This window comes from Cherax quadricarinatus, chromosome 7, assembly GCF_038502225.1.
Source record: "Cherax quadricarinatus isolate ZL_2023a chromosome 7, ASM3850222v1, whole genome shotgun sequence".
Lineage (NCBI taxonomy): Eukaryota > Metazoa > Arthropoda > Malacostraca > Decapoda > Parastacidae > Cherax > Cherax quadricarinatus.
Window position 1 is genome coordinate 7,965,972 of NC_091298.1, and position 20,491 is coordinate 7,986,462.

Consider the following 20,491-nt stretch of genomic DNA (forward strand, 5'->3'; position numbering starts at 1 on the left):
CATACTGGAGTATGCAGCACCAGTCTGGAACCCACACCTGGTCAAGCACGTCAAGAGGTTAGAGAAAGTACAAAGGTTTGCAACAAGGCTAGTCCCAGAGCTCAGGGGAATGTCGTACGAGGAAAGGTTGAGGGAAATCGGACTGACGACACTGGAGGACAGAAGGGTCAGGGGAGACATAATAACGACATACAAGATACTGCGGGGAATAGATAAGGTGGACAGAGATAGGATGTTCCAGAGAGGGGACACAGGAACAAGGGGTCACAACTGGAAGCTGAAGACTCAGACGAGTCACAGAGACGTTAGGAAGTATTTCTTCAGTCATAGAGTCGTCAGGAAGTGGAATAGCCTAGCAAGTGAAGTAGTGGAGGCAGGAACCATTTATAGTTTTAAGAAGAGGTATGATACAGCTCAGGAAGCAGAGAGAGAGAGAGAGGACGTAGTAGCAATCAGTGAAGAGGCGGGGCCAGGAGCTGAGTCTCGACCCCTGCAACCACAATTAGGTGAGTACACGCACACATACGCACACATGCATACGCACACATACATACACACACACACACACACACACACACACACACACACACACACACACACACACACACACACACACACACACACACACACACACACACACACGCAAGTACACCAGGACCAATGCTATTTCTGGTATATGTGAATGACATGATGGAAGGGTTAGACTCAGAAGTGTCCCTGTTCGCAGATGTTGTGAAGTTAGTGAGGAGAATTAAATCAGATGAGGATAGAGGTAGGACTTCAAAGAGACCTGGACAGGCTGGACACCTGGTCCAGCAACTGGCTTCTCGAATTCAACCCCGCCAAGTGCAAAGTCATGAAGATCTGGGAAGGGCAAAGAAGACCGTAGACGGAGTATAGGCTAGGTGGCCAAAGACTGCAAATCTCGCTCAAGGAGAAAGATCTTCGGGTGAGTATAACACAGAGCATGTCTCCGGAAGCACACATCAACCAGATAACTGCTGCAGCATATGGGCGCATGGCAAACCTGAAAATAGCGTTCCGATACCTTAGTAAGGAATCGTTCAAGACACTGTACACCGTGTATGTCAGGCCCATATTGAAGTATGCAGCACCTGTTTGGAACCCACACTTGATCAAGCACGTCAAGAGATTAGAGAAAGTGCAAAGGTTTGCGACAAGGTTAGTTCCAGAGCTAAGGAGAATGTTCTACAAGAAAGGTTAATGGAAATCGGCCTGACGACACTGGAGGACAGGAGAGTCAGGGGAGACATGATAACGACATATAAAATTCTGCGAGGAATTACAGCGTGGACAAAGACAGGATGTTCCAGAGATGGGACACAGAGACAAGGGGTCACAATTGGAAGTTGAAGACTCGGATGAGTCAAAAGGACGTTAGGAAGTATTTCTTCAGTCACAGAGTTGTCAGGAAGTGGAATAACCTAGAAAGTGAAGTAGTGGCGGCAGGAACCATACATTGTTTTAAGACGTGGTTTGATAAAGCTCATGGAGCATGGAAAGAGAGGACCCAGTAGCAATCACTAAAGAGGCGGGTCCAGGAGCTATCACTCGACCCCTGCAACCACAAATAAGTGAGCACACACACTTATATATATGTATGTTTATGCGTCATTGCCTACTTATTGGGACTATAAAGATAGTATATTAACTTATGAGATTTGTCAAGGTATTTTATTAACTAAAATATCAAGCAGATATCCTAAAATTGAATGTAACAGATAAGATAACTGAAGATAAAAATCGATGTGCTCCTGTTAACCCTTTCAAGCCTAGCTCCCGGCCATTTTTGTTTACATACGATCTTGCGCTATTCTCCACAAAATAAACTAGCTGCTTCAGTAGAAAAAAAAAATCCGAATCTAATTCTAGTCTAACTTTAGTAGCATTAATCGAGAAATTTGCTTAAAACCGTATGTTTAAAAAAACGATTGAGGTTTTAAGAGGATGGGTTGTAGCTGAAAGCAAGGGGGAGTGGTGGTAGGATAACGTCATTTAAAATTGTCATGGATAGTGGAGTGGCAGAGAACAGCATATTGTATTACGAGGAAGGGACCTGAACGATGAGCCGGAGAGACGCGGGAAGGAACTTTTCCAGTGTCTAGTCAATGTGGAACAAACTGGGAAAGAGGCTGTAGGTGCTTCAGATGTGTACGACAGTACTTACAGGAACCCCTGTAAAAAGAAAAAAAGTTAGTGCAAGCACCAGAAGTTCGTACTTATAAGGACACGTACCCAACGACGTATTCAGACACACGGACACACGGACGTAGGTTAGTACGTACCCGAACGCCTTTCCATTTATCGACTTCTAGGACTGGGGCATAAAGATTTATTTATTCCCCTCTCACATGTTGTAGATGTAATTCCAGATGTACTCCTCGTAACCCCTTTGGAGTCTAGTTCCCAGACCTTTTACAAATTCATATGTTCTTACGCTACCGTCCACAGCCTAGAAATGGGGGTGCAAGCCGCTTCGGCGTCAAAATCTAACCCAAAAACGTGTTGCTCAAACTTAGTAAGAGACTGGAAGAGTGAGAATACATGTATATTACCTTAGTGAAGTAATAAGAAGATAGTCAACAGAGCAACGCATCGAGTTGAGAAAGCAAGCTCTGAGAGAGGAAGAATGCAATACCGGAGTTCAAAAAAATGAAAGTTGGGGGGCGATGGTGGTGAGTGTGTGTGCTGGTGTGCCAGTGTGTGTTGGTGAGTGTGTGTGTGCTGGTGTACCAGTGTGTGTTGGTGAGTGTGTGTGTGCTGGTGTACCAGTGTGTGTTGGTGAGTGTGTGTGTGCTAGTGGGTGTTGGTGAGTGTGTGTGTACTGGTGTGCCAGTGTGTGTTGATGAGTGTGTGTGTGTGCTAGTGTGTGTTAGTGATTGTGTGTGTGTTGGTGAGTGTGTGTGTGTACTGGTGTGCCAGTGTGTGTTGGTGAGTGTGTGTGTGTGCTAGTGTGTGTTGGTGAGTGTGTGTGTGTGCTAGTTTGTGTGCTGGTGTGTGATGGTGTGTGTGTGTGTGTGCTGGTGTGCCAGTGTGTGTTGGTGAGCGTGTGTGTGTGCTGGCGTGCCAGTGTGTGTGCTAGTGTGTGTTGGTGAATGTGTTAGTGTCTGTTGGTAGGTATGTGTGTGCTGGTGAGTGTGTGTGTTAGTGTGTATTGGTAACTGTATGTGCTAGTGTGTCAGCGGGTGTGTTTGTGCGTGTGTGTATTGGTGATCGTGTATACTGGAGTATTAGTATATGTTGGTGAGTGCATTAATGAGCGGATGTGGGTGTGTTGGTGACTGGGTATGAACGTATGTTTTTGATCGGGCATGTGTTGTTGAGTGGGCGTGGTTCCGTACTGAATGATTCACTTGTGGGCGTAGGTCTGTGCTGAATCACTCACGTGTGGGCGTGGGTCTGTACTGAATCACTCACGTGTGGGCGTGGGTCTGAACTGTATCACTCACGTGTGGGCGTGGGTCTGTACTGAACCACTCACGTGTGGGCGTGGGTCTGTACTGAACCACTCACGTGTGGGCGTGGGTCCCTGCTGAAACCTTCAGGTGTGGGTCCCTGCTGAAACCTTCAGGTGTGGGCGTGAATACTTGATGGAAGTGTATGGTGTGGGCACGGGTCCTGACTGTTAACCGTGGCGTGTGTGAGCGTGGGTCCACCCACGTGACCCATGACCTCTGCTCCAGCACACACGCTCCACGCCGATCTAATCGAAATCACTCTTGAGAAATGACCCAAGTGTCTGCAAGTACACGCCCGTCTCGCGCTCTTTCCTCGTCTTTATCTCTTTCTCGCGCTTTTTCCCCATCTTTATCTCGCGCTCTTTCCTCATCTTTATATATGTTTCGCGGTCTTTCATCTTTATCTCTGTTTCGCTGCCTATCGCTATCTTTATCTCAGTCTCACGGTCTTTCCTCATCTTTATCTCAGTCTCATGGTCTTTCCTCATCTTTATATCGGTCTCACGGTCTTTCCTCATCTTTATCTCAGTCTCATGGTCTTTCCTCATCTTTATCTCAGTCTCACGGTCTTTCCTCATCTTTATCTCAGTCTCATGGTCTTTCCTCATCTTTATCTCGGTCTCACGGTCTTTCCTCATCTTTATCTCAGTCTCACGGTCTTTCCTCATCTTTATCTCAGTCTCACGGTCTTTCCTCATCTTTATCTCAGTCTCACGGTCTTTCCTCATCTTTATCTCAGTCTCACGATCTTTCCTCATCTTTATCTCGGTCTCACGGTCTTTCCTCATCTTTATCTCAGTCTCACGGTCTTTCCTCATCTTTATCTCAGTCTCATGGTCTTTCCTCATCTTTATCTCAGTCTCACGGTCTTTCCTCATCTTTATCTCAGTCTCACGGTCTTTCCTCATCTTTATCTCGGTCTCACGGTCTTTCCTCATCTTTATCTCAGTCTCACGATCTTTCCTCATCTTTATCTTAGTCTCGCAGTCTTTCCTCATCATTCTCTCTGTCTCGCGTCTGTGCCTCTCGGTTTGTGTGCCTGGCTGTATATATTTATATTCTCTCTTCCTCTTCCGTTTGCATCTCTCGCACTATCTTGATAACAACTCAGCAATGTACACAAGGGTAACTAAGACTTGCTAGGCAGGTCCTCCTCACACTTAACTGTTCACGCTCCTGTATCTCTCTTAAACCATTTTTATTGCCAACAAAAGTATTTACTTCAGTCACGCAACTGGGCAGTTCTTACAGAAGTTTTTATTTGTCTGCAAACAGGCACACACGCACACACACACACACACACACACACACACACACACACACACACACACACACACACACACACACACACACACACACACACACACACACACACACACACACACATCAAGTATGAGAGTCCCCTAGGAGCTAGCGACCACGTGGTTCTGTGCTTTGAATACATAGTAGAGTTGCAAGTGGAGAGAATAACAGGAGTAGAATGGGAAAAGCCTGACTATAAAAGAGGGGACTACATAGGGTTGAAGAACTTCCTGCGGGAGGTCCAGTGGGACAGAGAACTGGCAGGAAAGCCAGTAAATGAAATGATGGAATATGTAACAACAAAATGCAAGGAGGCAGTGGAAAGGTTTATTCCCAAAGGCAACAGTAACAACGGGAAGACCAGAACGAGCCCCTGGTTTACCCGACGGTGTAAGGAGGCAAAAACAAAATGCAATAGAGAATGGAAAAAGTACAGAAGGCAGAGAACACACGAAAATAGGGAGATCAGTCGCAGAGCCAGGAATGAGTACGCACAGGTAAGGAGGGAGGCCCAGCGACAGTATGAAAATGACATAGCATCGAGAATCAAGACTGACCCGAAACTGTTGTATAGCCACATCAGGAGGAAGACAACAGTCAAAGACCAGGTGATCAGATTAAGGACAGAAGGTGGAGAACTCATAAGAAATGATCAGGAGGTATGTGAGGAGCTGAACAGGAGATTTAAGGAAGTTTTTACAGTAGAGACAGGAAGGGCTGTGGGAAGACAGCACAGAAGGGAACATCAAGAGGGAATATACCAACAAGTGTTGGATGACATACGAACAACTGAGGAGGAGGTGAAGAAGCTCTTAAGTGACCTTGACACCTCAAAGGCGATGGGACCGGACAACATCTCCCCATGGGTCCTTAGAGAAGGAGCAGAGATGCTGTGCGTGCCTCTAACCACAATCTTCAACACATCCCTTGAAACTGGGCAACTACCTGAGAAATGGAAGACAGCTAATGTAGTCCCCATATTTAAGAAAGGAAACAGAAACGAGGCACTAAACTACAGACCTGTGTCTATGACATGTATTGTGTGCAAAGTCATGGAGAAGATTATCAGGAGGAGAGTGGTCGAACACCTGGAAAGGAACAAGATTATAAATGAATACCAGCATGGGTTCATGGAAGGCAAATCTTGTATCACAAACCTCCTGGAGTTTTATGACAAGGTAACAGAAGTAAGACACGAGAGAGAGGGGTGGGTAGATTGCGTTTTCCTAGACTGCAGGAAGGCCTTTGACACAGTTCCCCACAAGAGATTAGTGCAGAAGCTGGAGGATCAGGCACACGTAAAAGGGAGGGCACTGCAATGGATAAGGGAATACCTGACAGGGAGGCAGCAACGAGTCATGGTACGTGAAGAGGTATCACAGTGGGCGCCTGTTACGAGCGGGGTCCCACAGGGGTCAATTCTAGGACCAGTGCTATTTTTGATATATGTGAACGACATGATGGAAGGAATAGACTCTGAAGTGTCCCTGTTCGCAGATGACGTGAAGTTGATGAGAAGAATTAAATCGGACGAGGATGAGGCAGGACTGCAAAGAGACCTGGACAGGCTGGACATGTGGTCCAGCAACTGGCTTCTCGAATTCAATCCAGCCAAATGCAAAGTCATGAAGATTGGGGAGGGGCAAAGAAGACCGCAGACAGAGTATAGGCTAGGTGGACAAAGACTACAGACCTCACTCAGGGAGAAAGACCTTGGGGTGACCATAACACCGAGCACATCACCGGAGGCACACATCAACCAAATAACCGCTGCAGCATACGGGCGCCTGGCAAACCTGAGAATAGCGTTCCGATACCTTAATAAGGAATCGTTCAAGACACTGTACACTGTGTATGTTAGGCCCATACTGGAGTATGCAGCACCAGTCTGGAACCCACACCTGGTCAAGCACGTCAAGAAGTTAGAGAAAGTACAAAGGTTTGCAACAAGGCTAGTCCCAGAGCTCAAGGGAATGTCGTACGAGGAAAGGTTAAGGGAAATCGGACTGACGACACTGGAGGACAGAAGGGTCAGGGGAGACATGATAACGACATACAAGATACTGCGAGGAATAGACAAGGTGGACAGAGATAGGATGTTCCAGAGAGGGGACACAGGGACAAGGGGTCACAACTGGAAGCTGAAGACTCAGACGAGTCACAGGAACGTTAGGAAGTATTTCTTCAGTCATAGAGTTGTCAGCAAGTGGAATAGCCTAGCAAGTGAAGTAGTGGAGGCAGGAACCATACATAGTTTTAAGAAGAGGTATGACAAAGCTCAGGAAGCAGAGAGAGAGGATCCAGTAGCGATCAGTGAAGAGTCGGGGCCAGGAGCTGAGTCTCGACCCCTGCAACCACAATTAGGTGAGTACACACACACACACACAGACACACACACCCACACAGACACACTCACCCACACACTCACACACACACACACACACACACACACACACACACACACACACACACGAATACACAGTATAGATACAAGTGGAGGGGGAAGCAGGAAGGCCAGAACGAATGAAGCCAAACTACAAGAAAGGGGACTACACGGGAATGAGGAACTTCCTGAACGGGGTTCAGTGAGACAGAGAACTGGCAGGGAAGCCAGTTAATGAGATGATGGAATATGTATCAACAATGTGCAAGGAGGCTGAGGAGAGGTTTGTACCTAAGGGTAACAGGAATAATGAAAAAGCCAGGATGAGCCCATGGTTCACCCAAAGATGCAGGGAGGCAAAAACCAAGTAGTGTGCTAGGGAATGGAAGAAATATAGAAGGCAAAGGACCCAGGAGAATAAGGAGAGCAGTCGTAGAGCCAGAAACGAATATGCACAGATAAGAAGGGAGGCCCAACGACAATATGAAAACGACATAGCAATGAAAGCCAAATCTGACCCGAAACTGTTATACAGCCACATCAGGAGGAAAACAACAGTCAAGGACTCGGTAATCAGATTAAGGAAGGAAGGAGAAGAGACAACAAGAAATGACCATGAAGTATGTGAGGAACTCAACAAGAGATTCAAAGAAGTGTTCACAGAGGAGACAGAAGGGGATCCAGAAAGACGGAGAGGTGGGGCACACCACCAAGTGGTGGACACAGTGTACACAACCGAGGAAGAAGTGAAGAGGCTTCTGAGTGAGCTAGATACCTCAAAAGCAATGGGGCCAGATAACATCTCTCCATGGGTCCTGAGAGAGGGAGCAGAGGCGCTATGTGTACCCCTAACAACAATATTCAATACATCTATCGAAACAGGGAGATTGCCTGAGGCATGGAAGACAGCAAATGTAGTCCAAATCTTTAAAAAAGGAGACAGACATGAAGCACTAAACTACAGACCAGTGTCACTGACATGTATAGTATGCAAAATCATGGAGAAGATTATCAGGAGAAGAGTGGTGGAACACCTAGAAAGGAATGATCTCATCAACAGCAGCCAACATGGTTTCAGGGATGGGAAATCCTGTGTCACAAACCTACTGGAGTTCTATGACATGGTGACAGCAGTAAGACAAGAGAGAGAGGGGTGGATGGATTGCATATTATTGGGCTGCAAGAAGGCGTTTGATACAGTTCCACACAAGATATTAGTGCAAAAACTGGAGGACCAAGCAGGGATAACAGGGAAGGCACTACAATGGATCAGGGAATACTTGTCAGGAAGACAGCAGCGAGTCATGGTACGTGGCGAGGTGTCAGAGTGGGCACCTGTGACCAGCGGGGCCCTACAGGGGTCAGTCCTAGGACCAGTGCTGTTTCTGGTATTTGTGAACGACATGACGGAAGGAATAGACTCCGAGGTGTCCCTGTTTGCAGATGACGTGAAGTTGATGAGAAGAATTCATTCGATCGAAGACCAGATAGAACTACAAAGGGATCTGGACAGGCTGCAGACCTGGTCCAGCAATTGGCTCCTGGAGTTCAACCCCACCAAGTGCAAAGTCATGAAGATTGGGGAAGGGCAAAGAAGACCGCAGACGGAGTACAGTCTAGGGGGCCAGAGACTACAAACCTCACTCAAAGAAAAAGATCTTGGGGTGATTATTACACCAGGCACATCTCCTGAAGCGCACATCAACCAAATAACTGCTGCAGCATATGGGCGCCTAGCAAACCTCAGAACAGCATTCCGACATCTTAATAAGGAATCGTTCAGGACCCTGTACACCGTGTACGTTAGGCCCATATTGGAGTATGCGGCACCAGTTTGGAACCCACACCTAGCCAAGCACGTAAAGAAACTAGAGAAAGTGCAAAGGTTTGCAACAAGACTAGTCCCAGAGCTAAGAGGTATGTCCTACGAGGAGAGGTTAAGGGAAATCAACCTGACGACACTGGAGGACAGGAGAGATAGGGGGGACATGATAACGACATACAAAATACTGAGAGGAATTGACAAGGTGGACAAAGACAGGATGTTCCAGAGATGGGACACAGTAACAAGGGGACACAGTTGGAAGTTGAAGACACAGATAAATCACAGGGATGTTAGGAAGTATTTCTTCAGCCACAGAGTAGTCAGTAAGTGGAATAGTTTGGGAAGCGATGTAGTGGAGGCAGGATCCATACATAGCTTTAAGCAGAGGTATGATAAAGCTTACGGTTCAGGGAGAGTGACCTAATAGCGACCAGTGAAGAGGCGGGGCCAGGAGCTCGGACTCGACCCCCGCAACCTCAACTAGGTGAGTACAACTAGGTGAGTACACACACACACACACACAAAGTTGAAGACTCTGATGAGTCAGAGAGATGTTAGGAAATACTTCTTTACTCATAGAGTTGTCAGGAAGTGGAATAATCTGGCAAATGATGTAATGGAGGCAGGAATCATGCATAGTTTTAAGACGAGGCATGATAAAGCTCATGGAGCAGGGAGAGAGAGGACCCAGTAGCGACCAGTGAAAAGGCGGGGCCAGGAACTATGTCTCGACCCCTGCAACCACAAATAGATGAGTACAAATCGGTGAGTACATACATTCCGACATTTCAGTAAGGAATCGTTCAGGACCCTGTACACCGTGTACGTTAGGCCTATATTGGAGTATGCGGCACCAGTTTGGAACCCACACCTAGCCAAGCACGTAAGGAAACTAGAGAAAGTGCAAAGGTTTGCAACAAGTCTAGTCCCAGATCTAAGGGGCATGTCCTACTAGGAGAGGTTAAGGGAAATCGACCTGATAACACTGGAGGACAGGAGAGATAGGGGGGATATGATAACGACATATAAAATACTGAGAGGAATCGGCAAGGTGGACAGAGACAGGATGTTCCAGAGATGGTACACAGCAACAAGGGGTCACAGTTGGAAGGTGAAGACTCAGATGAATCACAGGGATGTTAGGAAGTATTTCTTAGTCACAGAGTTGTCAGGAAGTAGAATAGTGTGGGAAGTGATGTAGTGGAGGCAGGATCCATACATAGCTTTAAGAAGAGGTATGATAAACCTCATGGAGCAGGAAGAGTGATCTAGTAGCGACCAGTGAAGAGGCGGGGTCAGGAGCTGTGACTCGACCTTGCAACCACAACTAGGTGAGAACACACACACACACACACACACACGCACACGCACACGCACACGCACACACGCACGCACACACGCACGCATACACGAGAGAAACCTTACCAGTGGAATGATCTAATTCGTCTCGCTTGTTGGAATATGATACATTGGTGGGTCGTTTCTTTGGTAAAACTGATCGGCTGTATGGGAGGGCAAAGATGAGACGGAGATTGTGGTGCTCAGGTATTGGTACTGGGATAGTGTAGTCATCTGGTACTAGTACCGGGGCAGTGTGCGTCTTTGGAACTTGGGCAGTGACCAGTCAGGTACTGGAATAGTAGCTCTGGTTGCAAGGTGGCCAGATACCATAGTAGTGGCTATAGTTGTGTGGTAGTCAGGTACTGTGGTAGTACCTATAGTTGTGTGATAGTCAGGTACTGTGGTAGTAGCTATGGTTATTATATTATTATTATGTTTGGTCCTAGGTAGGTCATCAAGACACTTCCCTTGAAGAACCCAAGTTATGAATTGTTTGAGAATATGGGTATCTGGAAAAGTTGTACAAGTATGGTATACAATATTGACAAGATGAAATTAAGACACATATGCATCATCTGGGTATCTTTATTGTAGACATTTCGCCATCCAGTAGCTTTATCGATGCAAATTAAAGGCCATAATTTGAAGACAGCAGAACTATATACAGAAGATGAGGTAATCAGTCCCTCAGCCTTGGAGTTGGGAAACTTACTGAAACACAGCTACTGAAGAATAAGACACATGTACAACATGTGGATATCTTTCCTGAGAAACGTTTCGCCTGCCGAGTGTTGAACATATGTCTCATTCACCAACTTACCTGTATATTATACCTTTATGACTCACTTGCCGAAAGTTCAATCCCCACCCGTACCGTGGTTTATAATACCTTTGATATGAAGATACGTGTCTTGCACAGCAAGCAAAACGAGTCTTGGTACAGAAAATACAGGATTCTACACCTCGACTGCTGAATGTCTTGCCAATCTTCAGGACCTAACCTGCTTCCAGTAGAGGTCTCCGCCTTCATGTAACATCGCCTGCTACTACTGCAGCACTTAACTTCTTCCACTGGCTCAACTACTAGAGTGACTACTAGAGTCATTGTGGGAACTAAAGGATGTCTACAACTCGATTGCTAAAGCTATGGCCCACCTCAGGGGGTCTCTTGACTACTTCCGTTAGAGGTCCCCGCCCTCATCTGGCCACATCTACTACTGCTGCAGCACTCATCTCCTTTTACTAGCACCGTGTTAAAAGACTCCGTCCTCATGTCTTATTTGTATATTGATTAAGCTCCTGGAGGGCGAAACGTGTCTCAGTAAAGATACCGAGGTATCTTGTCTTATTCATCAACCTGTCGGCACTGTATAATTTTCAACTAAAGATACAGCCACCGAAAATGACGAATGTGAACAAGAAAATGGATCGCGGTCATTGAATATAAGCGTGAAGAAACATACACACCACTGAAGACGTGAGAGATGCTCGGAATTTAATTTTTCATGAGAGATGCTGTTGGTACTCAAGCCTAACAAGCATTAAATGTTTGTAGTTTAAGATGGCAGTAAGATCAGAGGCGAGAGCTGCTGTAATGTTTCACAGCTCTCGGGCAGGTGGCCCGATTGGATGCGTCTGCAGGAGTCTCTATTTTATGAGTGCCGGGAGAATATGAGTTAGCTGAAGGAGATAATGATGGTGACGATGATGAGAATGAGATTGACAATGATGATAGTGATGAAGTTAGGTTCGATCCTTCATCGGCTTAATGCTGAGAGTATACGTGTGCTGCTGGAGGCTCTCGAGACTTGAGCTAAACAGTTGTTGAGGCATGTTTCGGGAAGGTAGTGGCAAATCTCTGACGAATGTTATATTCTAACATTCATAATACAGTGAAAACTTGTCAACAAAGAAGTCTGATAAACTTTGGCTGGTGTGTGCGTGTTTTCACACACGAAACATACAGTATAACACTTGTATGAAAAATGAAAAACAATTTAGAGAAATGAAAGACAGATAAAAGACTTTAGCACAGTGGCTAATGCATCGATCTGGAGTTTTGTGACTCTCTGATCGCGGGTTCTAACCCCACCCGTGGTATGGTTTGTTTACATCAGCACATCTCGACTTCAGTCCGAGACGTTCTCTGAAGACAGTATCTACGTATCTAAGCTCGTTCATTTTTCTATTCAAATGGTTTCTTACTCGATCGGTGTTAACAGAATTTAACCCAAGCTTAAACGCATATACGTGAGGTATGGAGAGGGTATTAAGCTATTGACTGGTATGCAGGAATCCAATCAAAGATTATCGCTAAGCTGTGGACATGTTTGGCAATAAGCTTATAAAACAATGTGGCGGGTGGCTGGAGCAATGTTGCTGTCTTGGGCAGCGTCGCCAGCGGTCAGAGACCGTGAGCTTAACTTCCTACTGATACTCCTCATAATCCTCATCTTTTGTATTATAAAAACTAATGTACAGAGACCAGGAATATTACTAAGAGACTGGCAAGTCACATAATGAAAAAATGTCAGAAGGTAATAACAATAATTATCGAGAAATGAGCTGGACAATTGTCAGTTTATGTGCTGGGGATATTGTTTCGCGGTGATTGTGGTAGTGTGGTGTAGGTGGGTGGTAGAGATGATGATGGTATAGGTGGGCAGATGCGGGTTTGTGGCCCACCTGTGATTATCACCTCGCCATAACTGATGGCTAATGATGATATTGATAATCAAAGATGTGGAGACGCAAGTCAGGTGAGCTTCATGCCGAATGCTGTTTTATCAGTATGTATGTGTATATATATATATATATATATATATATATATATATATATATATATATATATATATATATATATATATATATACATATATATATATATTTTTTTTTTCAACAAGTTGGTCGTCTCCCACCGAGGCAGGGTGACCCAAAAAAGAAAGAAAATCCCCAAAAAGAAAATACTTTCATCATCATTCAACACTTTCACCACACTCACACATTATCACTGCTTTTGCAGAGGTGTTCAGAATACAACAGTTTAGAAGCATATACGTATAAAGATACACAACATATCCCTCCAAACTGCCAATATCCCAAACCCCTCCTTTAAAGTGCAGGCATTGTACTTCCCATTTCCAGGACTCAAGTCCGACTATAAGAAAATAACCGGTTTCCCTGAATCCCTTCACAAAATATTACCCTGCTCACACTCCAACAGATCGTCAGGTCCCAAGTATCATTCGTCTCCATTCACTCCTATCTAACACGCTCATGCACGCTTGCTGGAAGTCCAAGCCCCTCGCCCACAAAACCTCCTTTACCCCCTCTTTCCAACCCTTTCGAGGACGACCCCTACCCCTCTTTCCTTCCCCTATAGATTTATATGCTTTCCATGTCATTCTACTTTGATCCATTCTCTCTAAATGACCAAACCACCTCAACAACCCCTCTTCTGCCCTCTGACTAATGCTTTTATTAACTCCACACCTTCTCCTAATTTCCACCCTCCGAATTTTCTGCATAATATTTACACCACACATTGCCCTTAGACAGGACATCTCCACTGCCTCCAACCGTCTCCTCGCTGCTGCATTTACCACCCAAGCTTCACATCCATATAAGAGTGTTGGTACTACTATACTTTCATACATTCCCTTCTTTGCCTCCATAGATAACGTTTTTTGACTCCACATATACCTCAACGCACCACTCACCTTTTTCCCTCATCAATTCTATGATTAACCTCATCCTTCATAAATCCATCCGCCGACACGTCAACTCCCAAGTATCTGAAAACATTCACTTCTTCTATACTCCTCCTCCCCAGTTTGATATCCAATTTTTCTTTATCTAAATCATTTGATACCCTCATCACCTTACTCTTTTCTATGTTCACTTTCAACTTTCTACCTTTACACACATTCTCAAACTCATCCACTAACCTTTGCAATTTTTCTTTAGAATCTCCCATAAGCACAGTATCATCAGCAAAAAGTAACTGTGTCACTTCCCATTTTGAATTTGATTCCCCATAATTTAATCCCACCCCTCTCCCGAACACCCTAGCATTTACTTCTTTTACAACCCCATCTATAAATATATTAAACAACCATGGTGACATTACACATCCCTGTCTAAGACCTACTTTTACCGGGAAGTAGTCTCCCTCTCTTCTACACACCCTAACCTGAGCCTCACTATCCTCATAAAAACTCTTTACAGCATATAATAACTTACCACCTATTCCATATACTTGCAACATCTGCCACATTGCTCCTCTATCCACTCTATCATATGCCTTTTCTAAATCCATAAATGCAATAAAAACTTCCCTACCTTTATCTAAATACTGTTCACATATATGCTTCAATGTAAACACTTGATCTACACATCCCCTACCCACTCTGAAGCCTCCTTGCTCATCCACAATCCTACATTCTGTCTTACCTCTAATTCTTTCAATTATAACCCTACCGTACACTTTTCCTGGTATACTCAGTAAACTTATTCCTCTATAATTTTTAGTCTCTTTTGTCCCCTTTCCCTTTATATAAAGGGACTATACACACACACAGGATTAAAGAAAAGCTTGATGTAATCCTGTTGCCCAACATTATTATTAACCTTTCGCTAAAAATTATTCAACATGGTGTTTTTATGAAAACACTTTCAGCAACTGGTTAAATTAAAATAAACATTGCAGATACAGTTTATATTATCAAAAGCAGAGCATGATTTTTTTCTTAATTTCATGAACAAGGCGGTTACTGATTAACACAGACGACATCAAACTAAAACAAGAAAGAAAAACGAAATACTGGACAACCTCGTAATATTTCAAAGTAAAAAAAAATTAGTCTCTTCCAACTTCCTGACCATTACGTTCGACTTTAATTTATTTAATACGTGAGTTACGCAGAAATAATATATCATATCCTAGATCTAAGGTACAAAAGCTGTGATTGTTTACACACACATCTCTTAGGGAAATATACTTTACTTTCTGTTTCTGCTATGTAGAGGCTTACTATTGACGTATCTAGTTTGGATGGGGGGAAAAAGTACATGGGAGTGCATGAGAAAGACAACATGAGTCTTTAAGGGCTTTATGGAAGCCAACTTTTGAAAAATTTCTTACAAAGTGAGCGCCAGAAGATCTATGACAGAGCACAAGAGCTAGAACAAATATCTTTGGAGAGGTCCGGAGCTGAGGGGAGGTCCGGAGCTGAGGGAAGGTCCGGAGCTGAGGGAAGGTCCGGAGCTGAGGGGAGGTCCGGAGCTGAGGGGAGGTCCGGAGCTGAGGGGAGGTCCGGAGCTGAGGGAAGGTCCGGAGCTGAGGGAAGGTCCGGAGCTGAGGGGAGGTCCGGAGCTGAGGGGAGGTCCGGAGCTGAGGGGAGGTCCGGAGCTGAGGGAAGGTCAGGAGCTGAGGGAAGGTCCGGAGCTGAGGGAAGGTCCGGAGCTGAGGGGAGGTCCGGAGCTGAGGGGAGGTCCGGAGCTGAGGGGAGGTCCGGAGCTGAGGGAAGGTCCGGAGCTGAGGGGAGGTCCGGAGCTGAGGGGAGGTCCGGAGCTGAGGGGAGGTCCGGAGCTGAGGGGAGGTCCGGAGCTGAGGGGAGGTCCGGAGCTGAGGGAAGGTCCGGAGCTGAGGGAAGGTCCGGAGCTGAGGGAAGGACCGGAGCTGATGTGGACTAATCTTGTTACTATAATTGACTAGAGACCTAGAAACCTTGAATCACCCGTTAGTAACTACGACTTCCTTTTTAGCGTACGTAGCAAGGCAAACAGATTACTGGGATTTATATCAAGAAGTGTAAGTAACAGAAGTCCAGAGGTTATACTACAGCTTTATACATCATTAGTAAGGCTTCACCTAGATTAAGCAGCTCAGTTCTGGTCTCCATATTACAGAATGGATATTAATTCGTTAGGAAACATTCAGCGAAGAATAACAAAATTAATTCATAGCATTAGAAATCTTCCGTATGAAGAAAGATTGAAGTCCCTTAAATTACATTTATTTGCAAGACGAAGAATGAAGGGAGACATGCGTTGGGCAAATATTTTGTTAGTGGGATGGATTGTGAAGGACCTGCCTAGTATGGGCCAACAGGCCCATACTGGGCAGTGTTCCTCCTTTCTTATGTTCTATGAAGGGAGCACACACAGTTATTACAGAGAGCTAAGAGCACACAGCTGAACGTAACATACAGAGGTAACGCACAGAGCTAGTACAAAGAGCTCTAAAAGAACCCCTAGAGCTGCACCAGAATAGCTCTAAGGATTGCACACACAGGTGGAGGGTAATAGCTGGAAAAAGAGTGCAGAGCGAGAGCGCACGCAGCCCAATAGAATAGCTACCCATCTCTGCCCCTATAATTTTCCCGCTAATTGAATATGTGAAGTCAGTAATTATCTACACCGTCCCAGTTCATCCCACACGCAGCATTTACCTGCTCGCCCCACACCCTGGCTGAGCAGACTTACGCTTCGCCTCGTACCTCACTGATATAGATCATACAAGTACAGGTACATCACTGCAGATACATTGTGGGAATACAGACATGCGTTGAAGGAGTGAGAAGGGAATGGCTTTAACTAACGGAAACATCTTGTAATGATGTGATAGGCGGCGCCTCTCCCTCGCTGTTAATGCTTGGAAGATCGAGCCTTCTTCTCCCTCTTGATCTGAATGATCCAGCACTGACTGAACAATTGCACATGCTGGTAAACGATCAATGAAAATTTTTCACATATGTACACAGGTACACCAGCACCAGGAGTCCGAGTGTGTCGCCTTTGAGAATATATATATATCTATATATCTATATATATATATATATATATATATATATATATATATATATATATATATATATATGTATATATATAAGTAGAAGTGATGCAAGGAGGGAAGAGTATATGGAGAAAAAGAGAGAGGTTAAGAGAGTGGTGAAGCAATGTAAAAAGAGAGCAAATGAGAGAGTGGGTGAGATGTTATCAACAAATTTTGTTGAAAATAAGAAAAAGTTTTGGAGTGAGATTAACAAGTTAAGAAAGCCTAGAGAACAAATGGATTTGTCAGTTAAAAATAGGAGAGGAGAGTTATTAAATGGAGAGTTAGAGGTATTGGGAAGATGGAGGGAATATTTTGAGGAATTGTTAAATGTTGATGAAGATAGGGAAGCTGTGATTTCGTGTATAGGGCAAGGAGGAACAACATCTTGTAGGAGTGAGGAAGAGCCAGTTGTGAGTGTGGGGGAAGTTCGTGAGGCAGTAGGTAAAATGAAAGGGGGTAAGGCAGCCGGGATTGATGGGATAAAGATAGAAATGTTAAAAGCAGGTGGGGATATAATTTTGGAGTGGTTGGTGCAATTATTTAATAAATGTATGGAAGAGGGTAAGGTACCTAGGGATTGGCAGAGAGCATGCATAGTTCCTTTGTATAAAGGCAAAGGGGATAAAAGAGAGTGCAAAAATTATAGGGGGATAAGTCTGTTGAGTATACCTGGCAAAGTGTATGGTAGAGTAATTATTGAAAGAATTAAGAGTAAGACGGAGAATATGATGGCAGATGAACAAGGAGGCTTTAGGAAAGGTAGGGGGTGTGTGGACCAGGTGTTTACAGTGAAACATATAAGTGAACAGTATTTAGATAAGGCTAAAGAGGTCTTTGTGGTATTTATGGATTTGGAAAAGGCGTATGACAGGGTGGATAGGGGGGCAATGTGGCAGATGTTGCAGGTGTATGGTGTAGGAGGTAGGTTACTGAAAGCAGTGAAGAGTTTTTACGAGGATAGTGAGGCTCAAGTTAGAGTATGTAGGAAAGAGGGAAATTATTTCCCAGTAAAAGTAGGCCTTAGACAAGGATGTGTGATGTCACCGTGGTTGTTTAATATATTTATAGATGGGGTTGTAAGAGAAGTAAATGCGAGGGTCTTGGCAAGAGGCGTGGAGTTAAAAGATAAAGAATCACACATAAAGTGGGAGTTGTCACAGTTGCTCTTTGCTGATGACACTGTGCTCTTGGGAGATTCTGAAGAGAAGTTGCAGAGATTGGTGGATGAATTTGGTAGGGTGTGCAAAAGAAGAAAATTGAAAGTGAATACAGGAAAGAGTAAGGTTATGAGGATAACAAAAAGATTAGGTGATGAAAGATTGGATATCAGATTGGAGGGAGAGAGTATGGAGGAGGTGAATGTATTCAGATATTTGGGAGTGGACGTGTCAGCGGATGGGTCTATGAAAGATGAGGTGAATCATAGAATTGATGAGGGGAAAAGGGTGAGTGGTGCACTTAGGAGTCTGTGGAGACAAAGAACTTTGTCCTTGGAGGCAAAGAGGGGAATGTATGAGAGTATAGTTTTACCAACGCTCTTATATGGGTGTGAAGCATGGGTGATGAATGTTGCAGCGAGGAGAAGGCTGGAGGCAGTGGAGATGTCATGTCTGAGAGCAATGTGTGGTGTGAATATAATGCAGAGAATTCGTAGTTTGGAAGTTAGGAGGAGGTGCGGGATTACCAAAACTGTTGTCCAGAGGGCTGAAGAAGGGTTGTTGAGGTGGTTCGGACATGTGGAGAGAATGGAGCGAAACAGAATAACTTCAAGAGTGTATCAGTCTGTAGTGGAAGGAAGGCGGGGTAGGGGTCGGCCTAGGAAAGGTTGGAGGGAGGGGGTAAAGGAGGTTTTGTGGGCGAGGGGCTTGGACTTCCAGCAGGCATGCGTGAGCGTGTTTGATAGGAGTGAATGGAGACAAATGGTTTTTAATACTTGACGTGCTTTTGGAGTGTGAGCAAAGTAACATTTATGAAGGGGTTCAGGGAAACCGGCAGGCCGGACTTGAGTCCTGGAGATGGGAAGTACAGTGCCTGCACTCTGAAGGAGGGGTGTTAATGTTGCAGTTTAAAAACTGTAGTGTAAAGCACCCTTCTGGCAAGACAGTGATGGAGTGAATGATGGTGAAAGTTTTTCTTTTTCGGGCCACCCTGCCTTGGTGGGAATCGGCTAGTGTGATAATAATAAATAATAAATATATATATATATATATATATATATATATATATATATATATATATATATATATATATATATATATATATATATATATATATATATATATATATATATATATATATAGCGCTTTCGTGACTACTTCACATTATCAAGGAACAATGATTGTTCTTTGATAATGCGAGTAGTCACGAAAGCGCTTGGAATTTCTCTATTCTTTCACAGTGGTTGTTTTGCATATATATATATATATATATATATATATATATATATATATATTCCACTTCCCCTACCACCCCATCTTTTAAACTATTTTTTTTTACCAATAGGAATATTTTATTACATAATATGGTACAGAAGATTTAAGAGATACATTGTTGATATAAAGGTGGCATATACGGTACATGTTGTTACATGTGTATCACCGATTATAAGGCGAAAATCTCATCCAGCTCCTCAGAGCTGGGGCGTGTGCCCAAAATGCAGCATGCATTACCCCTTTGAACAGCCGCACTGAGCCGCTGGAACAGAAAACTAGCTGCCCTGGGATCCCTAGTTACCCTGATGAGTCTTTTTCCCAGCTCCTTAAGGAAATTAGATGCACTCTTTCCCCATGAGCCAAGGGTCTCTGAGCCTATGGGAACAAACATATAATGATGGGCAAGTTCTCCATATTTTCTAGACTTTTGGGACTCCCTAAAGCTGGCAGCTGCCCCTCCTTCCTCCCTGGTGTATTGGAGATAGGTATCGGCCAAGGTAGATGCACATGTATAGTCCCACACCACCTGCTTCCCGTCTGTCCAGGCTTGAAGGGTGATACCATCTGGACGCTTCTGGCTGCCGTCAGATCTGCATAGTTGTGGTGGCTCCCTTACTGCTGGGCATCCAGCTGTTGTGAGGCTCCTCTTGATAATGTTATTAACCTCCTCATGTCTTGCAATCTTTCCCTCGGATTTACGGCACACAAGACCATGGTACCCGAATCGGTCTGCTGCTTCACTGCCACAAATACACCTGTGTTCGGCGAGAATAGGGGCGGCAAGTCGAAGGGCAACACCGATGCGGATGGTCTGTGGGTCGAGGCGTGTGCCAAGGCTGGAGTTGGGAACAGCCAACAGAAAGTCCCCAGCATGAGGGGCTCTCACTGCCA

At 44.6% G+C, this 20,491-nt stretch overlaps 1 protein-coding gene across 1 annotated transcript in view; it reads right to left on the reverse strand.

The window, feature by feature from the left end:
- The window catches only part of LOC128685398 (sonic hedgehog protein-like), a 264,924-nt gene that overhangs the window by 91,560 nt on the left and 152,873 nt on the right, over positions 1-20,491 (reverse strand). The gene's annotated exons all lie outside the window — the stretch shown is intronic.